Source organism: Oryctolagus cuniculus, chromosome 12, assembly GCF_964237555.1.
Source record: "Oryctolagus cuniculus chromosome 12, mOryCun1.1, whole genome shotgun sequence".
Classification (NCBI taxonomy): domain Eukaryota; kingdom Metazoa; phylum Chordata; class Mammalia; order Lagomorpha; family Leporidae; genus Oryctolagus; species Oryctolagus cuniculus.
In genome coordinates, this window is record NC_091443.1 from 15,160,402 (window position 1) to 15,178,328 (window position 17,927).

The 17,927-nt window shown below is 38.0% G+C and overlaps 1 long non-coding RNA gene and 1 pseudogene across 1 annotated transcript in view; one reads left to right on the forward strand and one right to left on the reverse strand.

Moving 5' to 3' along the window:
- Positions 1-17,927, forward strand: part of LOC127483729 (uncharacterized) — a 99,475-nt gene that overhangs the window by 50,245 nt on the left and 31,303 nt on the right. Inside the window, exon 2 of the long non-coding RNA XR_011380679.1 lies at positions 5,260-6,785. This is a non-coding gene — a long non-coding RNA (uncharacterized lncRNA). The remainder of the gene's footprint in view (positions 1-5,259; positions 6,786-17,927) is intronic.
- LOC138844793 (sodium channel modifier 1 pseudogene) lies at positions 16,581-17,440 on the reverse strand (annotated as a pseudogene).

Consider the following 17,927-nt stretch of genomic DNA (forward strand, 5'->3'; position numbering starts at 1 on the left):
GCTAAAAGCCTGAGTCCTCAGATATGCTTTGTGTTACAGCTGGCTAAGTTGTTGTTTGGGACGCCTACAACCCATACTGCAGTTCCGGTTCACGTCCAGGCTACTCCACTTCTGATCAAGCTTCTGGCTAACACACCCGTGGGGGCAGCAAATCATGGCTCAAGTGTTCGGCATCCTGTTACCCACGTCAGTTTGGGATTGAGTATCTGGCTACTGTGTTCATTTAGGGAGTGAACCAGTGAATGGAAATGCCCCTTCTTTCTCTCTCTCTTTCTCTTTCAAGTAGATGAAAATAAATAAATAAGCATTGTTTTTAAAGCCAGAATCCTGTACATGCTTGGCACTTCACATGTCAGGAGCACAGGAAAGAGAGAAGGAACATGAATGTAATGGAGCCTGCCAGGGCCAGCCGTACAGCACTGTGTAGTGCATGGTAGGGGTTTGGGTTTGTCTTCCCAGGGAGGGTTCAAAGTAGAAAAGTGACATTTCTTGTGGCTGTGTTGACAGAGCAAGGAGGGCACACTTGCTGCCCTCCTTCTGCTTAGCCTCACAGGTTGCCAGAAGAGATTGAAGCATTTCCTATCTTGGAGTCCCTACACCAAGAAGGGGATCTCGCTTCCCTCCTTGGCTCAGGTTTTTTCTCCCTGGTTTTCAGAGAAGCAGAGTATTATGTCTCCTCCATGGCACATATAACATATGTGCTGCCCCAATTTGGAGCATCTGACACATGCCTGTAGGTGCTAAACACACAGGTCCTTCCAAAGTCTTGTAAACTTGCTGTTTTGAAAGGTGTTTGTCTTCTTTGGATCTGAGTGACCCTATGCCTGCCTAGCCCATTCAGGAGGTTAAGAGGGCATGGCACACCATGCCTCCTGGAAAAGACCCTGGTTGAGGACTCAGGCACACTGAGAGCCACACATGACCTGAATGCTGGCAGGCGGCAGGAGCCCCAGGTACATTTCCTCCACCTCCGTTTCCTGATGATGGGCCTTGTAGTTGTCCAGCAGGTAAATGGCCCCATAAGGATGACCTGGAAGTCTACGTAGGTTATGTGATCTTCAAGCTGATTGGAGAACATAGTAGCACCAATATCAGCTTTATCCTATAGAATTAGTGTTGCCTGAACTAGCTATACCCCCTCTTTCTGCCCTTTAAAATCTTGCTGTTGATTGTTAATTTATGGACATGTTCACTGAAACTTGTCTCCAGTGCTTATTGCTGAAGAATGCTTTCAGCGCCCCACCATCCAGACAGTGCAGGCCTTGCAGGACAAGTTTGCATTTGGAAAGTTTTTGGAAGGCCAATAGATCATTCATTAACTTATATGCTTCTGGAGTTAGGGGCACCAGTTGACAAACTGCCTATCTTCTTACAGATCCTATGACTTCAAAACTGACCAGGAAAAATTATCTTGAATTTCTTCATGTCCATTCATTTGTGCAAAGACTGTAGAATTTTGTTGAGGTGGGCTCTCTTCAATGATGCAGGATATAGAGAACTTTAGAATTTTCAGATGTAGCATTCCTCAAACTTCAATATGCATGCAAGACATCTGGGCATCTTTTAAAATGTAGATTTTGACTCAGGCCTGGGACAGCATTGCTAGCATGCTTTTGGGTGATGCTGTTGGTCTTTTTTCCTTATAGTAAAGTTTTGTGATGGATCAAAGTCCATTTCTACAGCAATGGGAGTTCTTTTTCAAAGTGTGAAAGACTCTGACCAAGATTAAAGAGTGGTTGTGTGTTTCAGGCCTTTAATAATTTAGTCAGTTGTCTTGTTTCTTTCTCCTATCATCTATTAAGATATTTTACTGTTTCAACCAACGGTATTTTGCTTTGTTTTGGTCAGTTGTTTAAGTATGTTTCTATAATGACTTCTCATGTAGGTGCTTAAAAATTTTGGATTTTGATACAATTTGGAAATTAGAGTTTTAGATCCTAGAATCCTTTATCAGAGTACCTGGGTTTGAGTCCAGGTTTCATTCCTGATTCTAGCTTCCTGCTAGAATCCTACCTGGAAGGCAGCAGGTAATGGCTCAGGTTTCTGTCACCCTTGTCTCAGACCTGGATTGGGTTCCCAGCTTCTGGATTTGGCTTATACCAACCCTGGCACTTGCTGATTGAACCAGCGCATAGGGGAGATATCTCTCTCTGTCTCTCTGTGTCTTTGCTCTTCAAATAATTAAATTTAGTAAATAGCATTTTAAAAACTCCTCACCTGTCCTAACTTAGAAATTTATACCTAATAAATGTCATGAACAATGAATGTAATGGATTTATAGCTCTAGAAATTATTGCACATAACTGAATCTTTCTTTCTCCAAAGGTATTATTTGCTGCAGGACGACTGTTTTTGTTTTATCCTTGTTAATTATTCAAAGGGGACAGGAAAGCAACTGTATTCCTAACTGATAAGGACACTACATTTAATACCCTGATAATTTACAAAATAGGAGTTTGGGTGTCTTGTGGAGAAGGGATGAGTGTCAATTATTTCTATGTGGGAATGAGAGCAAATAGAAGGTAGACTATGGTAGCCATTAATAAGTGTTGTTCATGAAGGATTCTTGCCTCTTTCCAAACCTACTTTGACCTCTTTGACATTAGAATAGTCAGAAGACCATGTCTATTGGAAGTTTTATGTGCTTCCTGTATGTGGCTGTCCCTTTCTTTCTCCAAATTAGTGAAGTTTTCTGCTATTATTTCACTGAACTATGCGTCTGACAAAAGATAACATACAGAATCTATTAAGAACTTCAGAAATTCAACAACAACAAAACAAACAATCCACGCAAGAAATGGGCAAAGAACATGAACAGAAATTTTTCAAAAGATGCAACTCAAGTGGGCAACAGACACAAGAAAGAATACCCAGGAAAATGCCATTAGGGAAATGCAAATAAAAACCACAATGAGGTTTCACCTCCCCCCAGTTAGAATGACTATCATCCAAAAATAAAAAATAACAAATGCTAGCAAAGATATGTGGGAACAGGTACCCTAACACATTGTTGGTTGGAATGTAAATTAGTACAGCCATTATGGAAGACAGTATGGAGATTCCTCAGAAATCTGAAAATATATCTTCCATGTGACCCAGCCATGCCACTCCAGGGAATTTACCCAAATGAAATGAAATCATCATAGGAAAGACTTGTCTGTACCCCTGTGTTTGTTACAGCTCTATTCATAATAGCTAAGATAGGGAATAAACCCAGATGTCCATTGAAATGAGAATGGATAAATAAAATATAGTGTGTGTGTGTATATATATATATGTATGTACATATATACAATTTAGTATTACTTAGCTGTAAAAAAAGAAAGAAATCCTGACTTTTGCAACAAAATGGATACAACTGGAACCCATTATACTTAGTGAAACAAGCCAGTCCCAAGAAGACAAACATCATATGTTTTACCTGATTTGTGGTAATTAATATACAGAATACAGAAATGTGATATATATGAGCAAAATTGACATTTTGAGATTTGACCAATTTTTATCATCCTTATCTATATTCTTGAAGAACAGTGATTTTTTTTACTTACTATTTGTTGAATTCTTTATTTGGTGGCAGGTTAAACTTTGATTATAAAATAAACTGAAAATATGTCATTGTAAAAATTAAAAGAAAAATAAGAAAGAGAAGAGGAGGGGGTGGGAGTGTGGGTGGGAGGGAGAATAAGATGGAAAGAATGATTATGCTTTCAAATCTGTGTACAAGAAATACACGAGATTTGTCCACCTATAAACAAAGAATTAAAATAAAAAGGAAAGCCTTGTGGCTTGCTTTGATTAATAAAGTGTGAGCTAAAGAAGTGTGTCACTTCTGAGTCGGTGTGCTCAAGAACTGGTGATCATTTTCCATGTTCTCTTCCCTTATGATGGTTTGCTTTGAAATTTCAGTTGAGGTAGCAATGGAAGCTTTATTAGCCTGAGTACTCAAATGACATTCATGATACTGGCAGAAATCACCTATGGACAACAAGCATGTGTTATTGTAAGCCATTTAGGTTTTGAGTTGTTTGTTACTACAACATGACATTGCCTGGCCTATCTTGACCATATGTTTCTTTTACAATGGAGTTTCATAATAACTTGTAAACACACATACTAAGACCATGGGAATTTTTTATTTATTTATTTACTTTTTGGACATGCAGAGTGGACAGTGAGAGAGAGAGAGAGAGAGAGAGAGAGAGAGACAGAGAGAAAGGTCTTCCTTTGCTGTTGGTTCACCACCCAATGGCCACCGTGGCCGGTGCACCACGCTGATCCAAAGGCAGGAACCAGGTGCTTCTCCTGTTCTCCCATGGGGTGCAGGGCACAAGGACTTGGGCCATCCTCCACTGCACTCCCGGGCCATAGCAGAGAGCCGGCCTGGAAGAGGGGCAACCGGGACAGAATCCAGTGCCCTGACCGGGACTAGAACCTGGTGTGCCGGCGCCGCTTGGCGGAGGATTAGCTTGTTGAGCCACGGCCCATAGGAATTTAGCTTAAAATTTGAAGTCAGAAGCAGGTATTTTCTGCAGTAGTGCTTACTGGCCTATGACATTCATTTGTTATGATCTCATAAAATTTTAACTTTCAGCTGAATTTGTCACTGTATAAAGGTGCTTCAAAAGTTGGAGCAAGCATTAGTTGAAAAATTTTAAAATAGACTAAAGAACAATTATTAAACATATTTGATATGCTAATATACTGCAGGAAATATTAGAATTTTACTGTTTTGAAGGAATTCCTAGGAAGAGAAATTAAAATGTGTTTTTCTAATACCTAAACATTGACATCTTGGGTTCTTAAAATCATAAATGATTAAAAATCTTCATAATCTTTGAAAGATTTTACTGGTGACAAATTTTAATATAGATTATAACCACTATTTAATTTGCTCTTAAGAAATTAATGTTTATTTGCACTTAAGAAATTCTATCAATATTTGGTTTATACTTGAGTAATTAAATTAATGTTCCTTTTGAGTTTAACAAATGTGTTTTCAAAAATGCTATGAAATGATGGAAATGTTAATTAGCTTGATTAAGTGTTTCTGTAATGTATACTGTATAGAGATCAAAACATCACATTATACTCCATAAATATGTACAATTATTATTTGACACTTAAAAATAAAGTTCTAAAAATTAATGAAAAATTGAATTAAAAGATAAGCTTATTTTGGCAAAACATGTTGAGATGTATTCATATTTCCACAACATTTTTGAAGTTCCCTCATACACTCCATTCTGTCTATTGCAGTATCAGTGTCTTGAGAGGATTTCCTATAGTGTGGTTAACAAAAACTTCAATACAGGAAAATGTAAGCAACATTATCATAAGAAAAAAGAATCAGGGGAATTGAATTGTAAGTACTTTCCTACAGAGGATCTTCCAAACAGAGATAATAATAAAATGAATATTTGAAAATGGTTTTATTAAAGCTGAAATGGAAAATTCTTCCACTGTAGCTCATAGGATTTTCTGCATGGGGAGGTTATTAAGTATATGGGCTATGCTTTATGTGTTGCCTCATATGTAACTTCCCGATAGGACTTTGGGTTCTTTGAGATTTAGTAGTGTACTTATTCTTCAGTGTGGCCCCATTATGTAGCACATTTCCTGTATATCACAAAATTCTAATACCACAACAGGTGTTTGCATTGTTGTCTCACTTGTGTACCATATCCATGTGACATAACCAATTGTTATCACCACATTGCAAAAATGGAAACCTAGTCTTTAAAAGGTTGGAATATGTGTTCAGATTTACACCTTAATAAGGCAATTGTGTCAAGACTCTCACTCTGGGCTGTTTCACATTAAAACAGATATCACATATTTATTTATGAATCAACGTTGTTGAATGAATGACTGAGATAGATATAAAACATATTTCAATATATAGGAAAGCACGGCAAAGGCAGTTCATGTAATGTAAAGATTTAAGAATGAGAAATATTGGTTGGAACAGAATTAAAGAATATTCCTGTTGACAACAATTACCTCAAGATTTGATTTCATTGTTAATGTGTCTTGGTGTAGATAGAGGTAAAATATCACTGCTGAGTGTGGCTCTCTCTTTATGATGTCACCAGGGTTCAACATTGCTTCTCTGTCCTTGTAGGGCATTCTTCCTTCAACAGATAAATCATTTAGGCAAATGTATGCCCTCCACAAAGGCAGTTGGACATGCAAATGTTTTAAATTATGGTATGTAGGTCATTTACAAAAAGAGGACAACTATTTCTGGTAGCATTTTAAATTTATTGTGATGAGTCAAAGCTAATACAAGGTGAATCCTTCCCTTTACCATCATCTGCAGAGCTATATTAGCTCATCCATGTATTAATAACTGGGCATCTGGACAGTTAGTTGGCAATTTGGCAAAGACCTTGTGTATAATGCAACAGAAGAATAGTCTAGTTTCAACATAAACCCATTCCACCTCATATTTTTATGAATGGTTTGGGTTTTATTGTAATATACAAGTCACATGTTTAACACAATAAAAGTGAAAACTCAATAAATAAAATTAATTTTTGTATCATTAGCTAAGCTAATAGTGACAGATTATGTGGAGTGCTTATTTTTTAGTGGATAGATTTATGTTTACTTGTCTTTTCTGAGAAACAATTACATTATCTAAGATGTTCACATTTTTTCTTTTTAAACTACATGTTTTATCAATGTTTGCATCAATGGAATGGATGAATTCTGTCCCTTTGGACAAGGAGTCTTCCCTAAGCTTTTGTGTCTCTCTGGAAGACAGCCGAAAAGTAAAGAAGGTAAGTTATGTAGCTGTATTCCGGCACTGTTCCCCATATCTCATTCTCTGTGGATTCAGCAAGCTACCTGCGCCACTATCCTCATCTATCTTTACATGGTCACCCCCAGAGAGCACAGTGGACCCTTGTGTCTCCTAGAATCTTCATTCTTGATAAGAGAGTGAGAAGCAACTCCTTGGAGCCTCTAAAAAGGTGCATGTTTCTTCATGAAGAACTTCCAGAAGGCAACAATTATTATCTTCTTCCTTGTTTATTCAAAATCATTTAGGAATAATGATGATCACAATGATGATATGATGATACAAAGAAAAAGGGAGAGAAGGAATTTACTCTAAATTTCACTCTAAATAATTTCTAACTGTAAATTTCTAACTGTAAATTTCTAACTCCAAATAATTTCTTGATTGTATATGACAACAATGAATACAATAATTCCTCTCATTATATTCTTAGGTTTCTTTAAAATATTCAGAGAGAAATTATCTCAATTATTTTACAGTTAGAAGTTAAGGGAGGGCTGGAATGAACTATGGAGGCGGGATGATATTGAGAAGGTATAGTGTATCTATGTGTACTTACAAGTACAACTATATGGGAGCAATCCCATTTTAATGTTGAATTTTCTAGAAAGCTGGAACTAGATGTGCCATCCAATTTGAGCACAATATTCATATAGAAACAATTTCATATACAGGCTAGTGTTCTGTTACTCATCCTTCAATGGTTCATCCCTATCCATTGCTACTGATTCCTGAGTGCTTATCAATACACCAATCCAGGCCTTCTCTGGTATCTTCTTGATTTTATTGGCAGCAAGACTGATTGTTTTTATTTTACTTTCCACCATAATGAGCAATGTCTATTCTAGATGCACTCCATGTTATTTATCATTTCAGTGATGATTCCATAAACTATCTGAGGGAGCTTGTTACGCCAAAACAAAGATTTCTTTCCAAATGCATATGTCTGTGTGTCAGAGGGACTTCTTGTCATATCAATCTACATTTCATTTCTAGAACATATTATATATTCCTATATTAGCATCATTTGGCTGCCTCTTTCATTTTTCTAAGAGGGTCTTCCCCTTAGAATACTATGATGCAAAAATCCTACCAAGAATGGTCCATTAACTCAGAATTCATTAGGTCCACTCTCAGTGGTCCAATGTATTTTTGTGTGTTTTGCTTTGATGGTTTGATCCCATTTGTGCCTATTTTTATGTTTTTGGTTCTTAATTGTGATACATGTTAGAATACCCAGAGAAAATTTAAAATATAGAATTGTCCAGTTCAAATACTAGATCAATTGAATAAAATTCTCTCTGGGTGGAGCCAAGGCCATGATGTTTAAGAAAACAACACCAACATAAAATCAAGAGCTCTTTGAGTAATTCTAATGTGTGCTAAGAGTCCAGAAAGATGAGTTATAATGTTAATAGACCAAATGTTATACCTATGTAGCCCATTTAGCTTTTAACAAAGACAACCTAACCCATTGCTTCTTTAAAATTCTCACAATAGTCAATAAGGAGACCTACTTTCAAAGGACAAAGTAGATATATACAATATACATTTTATCATTATTGGGATAAACATAAAATACAGGCACTGGCGCTGTGGCTCACTTGGTTAATCCTCCACCTGCAGGGCCCGCATCCCATATGGACGCCGGGTTCTAGTCCCGGTTGCTCCTCTTCCAGTTCAGCTCTCTGCTGTGGCCTGGGAGGGCAGTGGAGGATGGCCCAAGTGCTTGGGCCCCTGCACCCGCATGGGAGACCAGGAGGACGCAATTGGCTCCTGGTTTCGGATCGGCATAGCTCCCGTTGTAGCGGCCATTTGGGGGGTGAACCAATGGAAGGGAGACCTTTCTCTTTGTCTCTCTCTCTCTCACTGTCTATAACTCTACCTGTCAAATTAAAAAAATAAATAAATAAAAACATAACATACAGTGAGATCTTCTTGAAGCCAGGTAAGAATTATTCTCATGTGTAAAGATCACTGAAGTTACCAAATTGTGGGTTTGGGCATTAGAAGTGGGCATCAGATTGTGGATGTTTAGAACCAGTAGTCAAGAAAGACCTTGGGGGCCGGCGCCACGGCTCACTAGGCTAATCCTCCACCTTGCGGCGCCAGTACACCGGATTCTAGTCCCAGTCGGGGCGCCGTATTCTGTCCCGGTTGCCCCTCTTCCAGGCCAGCTCTCTGCTGTGGCCAGGGAGTGCAGTGGAGGATGGCCCAAGTCCTTGGGCCCTGCACCCCATGGGAGACCAGGATAAGTACCTGGCTCCTGCCGTCACATTAGCGCGGTGCGCCAGCCGCAGCCTGCCGACCGCAGCGGCCATTGGAGGGTGAACCAACGGCAAAGGAAGACCTTTCTCTCTGTCTCTCTCTCTCACTGCCCACTCTGCCTGTAAAAAAAAAAAAAAAAAAAAAAAAAAAAACCGAAACCTTGGGATCATGAAAAAATAGGATATTTAAACAAAAAAATGAGTAATAGTATGTTGTTTTTGGGTCAGGTATTTGGAATATCAGATCTGAACTTAAGATCAGCTCAAGATGAAGGAGGAAAGGCATAGATCAAGCATAATACTCCAATTGAACCTGTGATCCAGGAGAGGCAGTAACAGACAAGTAACGGCGACCTAACCAGCAGACAGACTAAGGTTTCAGCAAGTAGGCAAATCATGTCAGATCAGTGACAGATACAGAACGCCTTACTCACATCCATAGAAAGATTGGAGGGGCCGGTGCTGTGGTGCACCGGGTTAACGCCCTGACCTAAAGCACCGGCATCCCATATGGGCGCCAATTCTAGTCCTGGCTGCTCCTCTTCTGATCCAGCTCTCTGCTATGGCCTGGGATAGCAATAGAAGATGGCCCAAGTCCTTGGGCCTCTGCACCCACGTGAGAGACCCGGAAGAGGCTCCTGGCTTCGGATTGGTGCAGCTCCGGCCATTGGGATCTGCTGACAGCATTGATAAACTTATAGAATTGAAGGAATTGTTCAGATAAGTCACTTGTGGTGGACAGTTACTTCTTACAAAGAATTTACTTTGTCTAGTATGCACCACATCCAGCTGGCTGTATCATCACCCAGTTGCTTCCATTAAATCAATTCAAATATTATAGGAATGTTGCTAGTGACAGATGGGCTTGAACATTTAGCTGTGGGAGTCTAGATTCAGTATTTCAGTGAGAGGAAGTCCAGATCTGAGCTTAAATCAGATCTGGATGCATATTTACAATCTATTTAAATAGACTTTCATAATTTTGAGAAAAACCTCCTACAATTCATTTAATTAATACTTGTCCTGAATTTTTCGTGTGCAGATATGGAAGGATTATTCTGAGGGATGGGCTTTACATTTCCAGTAGTAGGTTAGCTCTTTTACACCTGAAGTCTGTTTAGTCAATAGAAATTGACAGAAATTATTTTTAACTTTCTGTTGATTTAACACCAAAATTGCCATCTCATCAGTGCTCCCAAGACTCTAACCTCATCCAGTTATTTATGAGTAAATTACTGACTCCCTGGAAGAATGGTGGCACAAGGGACACTGGAAGGTACAAACTGCCAAAAGACAAATATTCAAAGACTGATGAGAACAATTTAAACAGACCCAGGCATCCTATTTCAGAAGAGAATGCATTCAATCAATGAAATACACAGGTTCATGAAACTCAGAAAAGAGAATACCAGAAAAAGTAATTAAAATTTATATTATTATTTTGAAAATTGTTTTTTTAATTTTTTGGTAGGATCTATAGGTCAGGTGACCAAATGACTCTATTTATTTTATTTTCTAAAAATTTTATTTAAGTTATACAAGTTTCATGTATTTCATATAGATAGATAAAGTAAGAACTTTATTATATGAGAAATCAACTTATAATGATAGTATTCATATGACACTAGAAGATTAAATGAGAAAGACAAAATGATACAAGGAGACAAATTGACAAGTTGAATATTTTCCTTCAGGACAATCAGTTTATGGATTTTTTCAGTAAGTTCATGTTATGAACAAAGAAAGAGGGGTAAGAGGTGGACTGTGCCAAATGAAAGGAGACTTAAGGGCCATCACTACCAAACTCAACGCATAGCCTTGGATTTGGATCTAACTTGGATGAAACAACTTTCACTTTTCAGAAAACTGAGGAAAAAAATTTTATGCAAAAATGTACACTGTTTGCTTTAAAACGTTGTTGATCATATAGCTCATTTGGGTAAAATTGTGATGCATGTGTATGTGCAGATTAGAAGATCTGGAAGAAGTCCACTGGGGTAGACAGCAGGCCTCTGAGTGGTAGAGTACAACATTACATTTTTTAGTTTCATTAATATTTGTTTTAATTTTCATATTAATTAATATCTTTAGTAGGCATTATGCAGTTTTGAAATGATGAAGGCTTCCTTTTAATTATTAAGTTAAATAAAGCAAGCACATCCATGTTTTTAAAAAATTAATTATTTGATTTTTTTTCTAGAACTTTGACGTAGATTTTGAGCTGAAAAGTTTCTCCTTAGAGTTTCTGAATGGCTCAAATAACATGTTTCCCTTCCTTTTGATATCACATAGCTCTCTAACCTAGCCTAGAAGAAATCCTTTCTAAATCCTTTGAGAAAACTCGATTTCCACTGAACTTTTGATCCTACTAGAAGCAATATTTGTAAAGAGAAGGCTGTTGCTTCTCTTTACAAATTCAGTCTGATGTTAGATCAAAGAAATTCAGATAAACATTGCAGTGATAAGTTTCAAGTCCAAGATAAATTCCTAATCTAAACTTCTAAAGAAGTTTTTGAAGTTTTTACATAACTATAACAAAAGCTTCAGGAAACAGAATGAAAAGATAAGTTTAATCCTAACAGGAGTTAGTTATAAAAGTGTCCTAAAGCTTAATAAGCTTTACTAACTTGTCCATTGATGACTGGAAACTGAGGCAAGGAAAAGTGAATGGATTTAGAAACATGTAGAAGAACGAGTTTTATGATTTAAGAAAAAATTTCATGTAAAGTCCTAATTTTTTCAGGTGTTTGTGTACTCAATAGTTTATTTTCTTACAGTAACTTGCATAGGACATTACACAGGAAGATATATTCCATACATATTCAATGAATTTCCTCCAACAGGAAAAAGAGAATTTTCCTGACTGCATTTTAAAATGGTTTCCATCTAACTTTTGAAAATATAAATACACAGCCAGGCAGTGCTCATTTCTGAATGCTGCTCACTACTGCTTTTTCAGTTTTATGGATTTATTCACAACTTTGAGTAGTTTTCCTAGCAGGTAGATGGCAGCTGAATGTAACCTTACAAATCACTAAATCTTGCAATATGCAATATTAACACTGTGTGCAAGACCACAGTCTTATATACCAAATTTTTATAGCCAGATATTCTTGGAAATAAGAATATGTTGGCTTAAGAAAATAATATGACAGCATTTGAAATAATACCATATAAACACAAACACATTAATATATATCTTCACTAAAATGCATCAATATTCCAAGGTGGAATAATTACAATCCACAAATAGATTATCAGTATTTTAGGTTAGATTTTGTTCACTGCTGAGTTTTCTTACCATATTTAAAACCAGCTTTGATTATTTCAGCATTGCCCATAGATACTAGCATTGCAGGTTGGTATCATTAGTCAGTAATCTGCTGTAAGGTAAATTCTATTCCCTCCATTTTGAGCTGAAACATGCAGAGTCATTATTCCAATGCTTAGACGAAATTGTTCTAGAACATGTTTTAAATATATCATTGCCTTCTAATAAACAATTTTTTCACACTTGATTTTTGTGTATTTCTTCTTGAAAAACTTAGAAAAATAAAGACTAGTGATGATTCTGACCAAAGGATTCAAGAGAACTCAAGCTAATGTTATGTGGCAGAACCCAGCAGACAATTAGAGCAGTTCAGGTCTCTTTTTTCATATCACAGACCATATGTAGGCTCCTGGGCTCATCTCTGGCTGGACCATTAGGACTTTCATCCTATTCTCATTGCTCTTCAAGAGTTAGTTGGTAATTCTACAAGTTAGAGAACAATTTATGTCATTATTTGCATAATTAAAATAAAATATTTCCTCAGACAAGGAATGGTTTCCAATGTCTTTGAGGAGTAAAATAACAAAGAATCTAATAAAGGATGATTGGATTATAAGTAATTATCATATTTACTGTTGAGATCTATATGAGGTGTAAATGCTTTACCATGTGAGACAAACTGAGTCAGTCATTGCCATCTAAATTATATAAACATTTACCACTTTTAGAGGAAATCAAAAATGATGTCATATAATTCCCTGACATTGGAAATATATTCAGAAATAGAATCCCTAACAACATCACACAGCAAGGTGCTCAAGTCACATTAGCCTAAGCTTTAAAATGGTGATACAGAATTGTAAAAACCAGTACCTTATGTGTTTTCTATAAATTTACCATGTCAGGATTTCACTCCTTGCCAAAGTTCCTCAAAATATGACCACAGGATGAAACTTTTAAATTAAGATGTTCATATTTGCTAGTAGTCTATATGTAGGAAGGAGAGTATGAGAACAAGAGAGAGAGGCAAAAGAGAGAGAAAAATAGACAATATCAAAGAGTGTATACAATTCTCAAACACCTCTTCTCCCTCAACCATTCAGCATCTTCCGCAATATGACCCCTGTCTTTTCACGCATCTCTGCATAGCACACACAAACTGGATATGCCTGGCAATTTGAACATGCTGTTGAGTCTTTTCTTAATAATCTCCTTTCTCCATAGTTGTGAAGCAGTGCTGCTTTTCTGGAGAATTTCCTTTTCTTTATTTGTGCTCCCGAGTCCTTTGTGGCACAGGGGAGGTTTAGAAAGAAGTGCCTTTGGCAGCAGGAATTGAGTGTGGCTGAAGGAGAGCAGTGGATGGATTTTTCATTAGATGCGTTGCAAGCATTCTCATTTGTACTGATAAGTAAATGTGGTTCCTGATGATGTGATGTCCCATAGGCACTCAACTCTTTCAGTGGTGCTGACCTTTTGACTAGAGTGACAACTACAGCCAAGCTGTTGACATCTTGAGATTCATGTTATATCAAATTCATAAAATAGACCTTAGGACTCAGCCTCTTCAACAGAGAATGTCCAAAAAGAGCCATGAAATGTTTACAACACAAATTCTTGTAGGTGGAAAACTCACTTCAAATATCAATCAACTGGGTGCACTCAGTTTGGAGAACATTTTGGAAGATACAAATAGTGAGGTCCTTCTGTGGAAACAGAGCATCGTGAGAAGATATGTCTCATTCTAGAAGAATGACGCTTCCCTAGCTACACTTGATTAGTAGGTTTTTGTAGATGTTTTTACTATTTTCAATGAGAAAACAGAAGTTAAAATCAAACTCCACTGTAAAATGTTAAGGATAGTAATGTTTTTATACTATGAATAATGGTATGCTGTTCACGCTTTGCAGGGTACATTCAGAATTCTCAATGGTTCCTTTGACTTTTTTATGGCTTGGGTAGGCTGGGTCGCTCCACTGCCTATCACAATTGACCTTCTTTTGCCCACATTGCTCTCCGAACCCCTCCTTGTGGTCAGACAGATTGAAGGTCAATCCTAACAAATGCTGTTGAATGAGGAATCTTTAAAAATTATACAATAATTCCTAAAAGCTTCAAAAACAAAGTCTGTCAAGGGAAAGGACATTTCCCCTTCATCCCCAGATTTGGCTCAATAAACATTTGTTATGCCCTTACCATATGTCCTGTGTAGAGAGAAGAGCAGACAATGTGAGTGAGAGACATTCATTGCCCTGGAAGATCCAAGATTGTTTCCTTGTTAGAAGGACATCCAGATGGAATTGCACAAGTACAAAGAAGCAGAATGGACTGAGAGTTTTCTCCTGTCATCAAAAGACAATGTTCTGGAGACAGTGTTCACTATGACAGTTGTGCCCTTGAATGCAGATACCACAATATTCCTTACCACCGAGAAATGTGGCATTTATTTTGTTAAGAAATGCGTATCCCCAGGAGGATTTCTTTTTTTCTTCTTTTTTAAAGATGTATTTATTTTTTATTTGAAAGGCAGAGTTACAGAGAGGCAGAGAAAGGGAGGGAGGGAGGGAGGGAGGGAGGGAGGGAGGGAGGGAGATGGAGATAGAGATAAAGAGAGAGAGAGAGACAGAGACAGAGACAGAGAGAGACAGAGAGAAAGAGAGGTCTTCCATCTGCTGGTTCACTCCACAAATGGCCTAAACGGCCAGAGCTGAGCCAATTGGAAGCTAGGAGCTTTTTCTGGGTTTCCCAAGCAGTTGCAAGGCCCCAAGAACTTTGACCATTTTTTACGGGTTTCCAAGGCCATAGCAGAGAGCTGCATCAGAAATGGGGCAGCTGGGGCTTGAGCCAGTGCCCACATGGGATGCTGGCACCTCAGGTGGTTGTTTGACCCAGTATGCCACAGCACCAGCCCAGGAGGATTTCTCGAGTATTAGGATGCTATAGTAATAAGGGACCATAAGCGCATGATGACTGCAGTTCCAGGTGTACAGAAACACTAGACTTCAGCACTGCTGCTAGAAATGTACCATTTGCTGAACTGTTATGTGTTTCACAATTGGGGTAAATATAACTGCCACACATGCAGCTGCAAATGTGTTCAACCAATTCCAAGGTGAGAATTTGGAGTAATAGAAATCTTTATTCCCTTTGAAGTGAAAGTTGCAATATCCTAATGTTACATAAACACTCTCCTGTAGCTAGTGTCTCCTTTCCTCATGTGGCTGCTCATTTTTTTTTTTTTTTCAAAAGAAACTTTTTATTTAATGAGTACAAATCTTATATGTACAACTTTAGGAATATAGTGATTCTTCCCACCACACCTGCCCTCACTCCCACCCCACCTCCTCCTCCCTTTCCCCTTCCCAGTCCCAATCTCCATCAAGATTCATTTTCAATTAACTTTATACACAGGAAACCAACTCTGTACTAAGTAAAGATTTCAACAGTTTACACACACACACACACACACACACAACCATTTGAGAACAAGTTTTACAGTTAATATTCATTAGAACTCATTGAGGACAGAAGTTCTGCATGGGAAGTAAGTGCATAGTGACTTCTGTTGTTAATTTAACAATTAACACTCTGATGTATGGTGTCAATGATCGCCTGAGGCTCTTGACATGAGCTGCCCAGGCTATGGAAGCCTTTTGAATCTATAATCTCTGTCAGTATTTATACAAGCAATAAGCAATGTAGAAGTTCTCTCCTTCCTTCAGAAAAAAGTACATCCTTCTTTGATGGCCACTCTTTTCCACCAGGATCTCACCCACAGAGATCCTTCATGGAGGACTTTTTTTGTCACAATGTCTTAATTATCCATGCCTGAAAGGCTCTCATGGGCTTTTCAGCCAGACTAGAAAGCATTAAGGGTTGATTTTGAGGTCAGAGTGCTATTTAAAGTGATTGTCATTCTATGAGTATGCTGTATGGACTGCTTCTCATGTTGTAACACTCTCTCTTTTTAAATTCTATCTGTTATTATTACCAGGATTTGATCTTATTTATATGATTCCTTTAAGAATTATTCCTATCTATATGATCGCTTTAACACTTAATATGGTCACTTTAACACTTAAGATACCATTTTTACTGCCCAGCTTAATGGGATTTGGGATGCCATGGCAAGATTTTGAAGAAGTAAAACTGTAGGAATGTGTGCAGAACTATACAGCTTTACAGTTGCAAACTTCCTCCTCCCTCTCTTATTCCCACTCTTATTTTTTACTGAGATCTATTTTCTTTTTTCTTTTTTTCTTTTAGGCTCACAGTGCCCTCTAGTTTATTTATGAAATGAATGAGGAAAGAGAGTATCAGTCCAGGGGCAGGTCAAGTGGTTCTTCTTCATCAGAGTCAAACTCAACATTTTCATCTTTTACCCATCGACCTCTTCATCTGGGATCCATCCAGAGCTTTGAAGAGTGAGGTAGTGATCCAGGGCCCATCTTCTTGAGGGGCTCATGGGTGCAGGGGCTGAGACAATTGCTGACTCCTTGGCCTGTGGGTCAGCCGCACTCTCAGGTTCCCTACTGATTTTCCCACTTTGGAGTTCCAGCTCTGCAGCTGATGGCAAAGAAGAACGAAAGACAGAGGAACCAGGAACTTCTGGTCTGTACTTGCAGCAGCAGCAACTGTTATGGTGGGGAGCTCTGTGCAGAGCACTCTGGGTGATAAGGCGAATCTAGGTTAGCAGAGGAGCTTCAACTTTGGTCTCTTCCCTCGATTCATTCTGCTCTTTTGAATTTTGCTCCATGTCCTTTCCTGGCTGTTTCTTTCCATAGAAAAGCTGCAGGTTGGACAGATGTTTCTTGCCTGCACGGTGGGCCTTCAGCATGGCCAGGGTGTCCAGGACAGGTCAGTGAGGGCAGATGGCACATGCAAAGCATCCATCCTGTAACATCATCGCCTCATCTTCCGGGATGTAACTGGCCAACAGGTCTCCCACTCTCCTTTTTTTTTTTTTTTTTTTTTTTTTTTTTTTTTTGAGCACATTGAGCTGACTCCAATCGTCCCCTTCTCTCTTGGAAGACATCGTGAGTGCAGCTCCCAGAAATGATAAATTCCCTCATAATCACTTTGCCGCTCCTTCAGGCCACTGTAGGAAAAGTGGCCGAGATCTATTTTCAATCGATTTTCTACACATATGATTAACTCTATGTTAAATAAAGAGTTCAACACATAGTATAAAAAAACCTATTCCTTGACAGTCAAGGCAAAGGCTGTTCAAGTCATTGTTTCTCAAAGTGTCAATTTCACTTCTAGAGATTTCCTTGTAGGTGCTCTATTAGTTTTCACAGATCAGGGAGAACATATGGTATTTGTCCCTTTGGAACTGGCTTATTTCACTAAGTATATTTTCCAGATTCATCCATTTTGTTGCAAATGACTGGATTTCTTTTCCTTCTTTCTTTATTTAACTGCTTGGTAGTATTCCAAAAACTACATATATATATATATATATATATATATATATATAATTTCTTTACCCAGTCTCCAGTTGACAGGCATTTAGGTTGATTCCATATCTTAGCTATTGTGAACTGAGCTGAAATAAACATGGGGGTGAAGATAAATCCCTTATTTG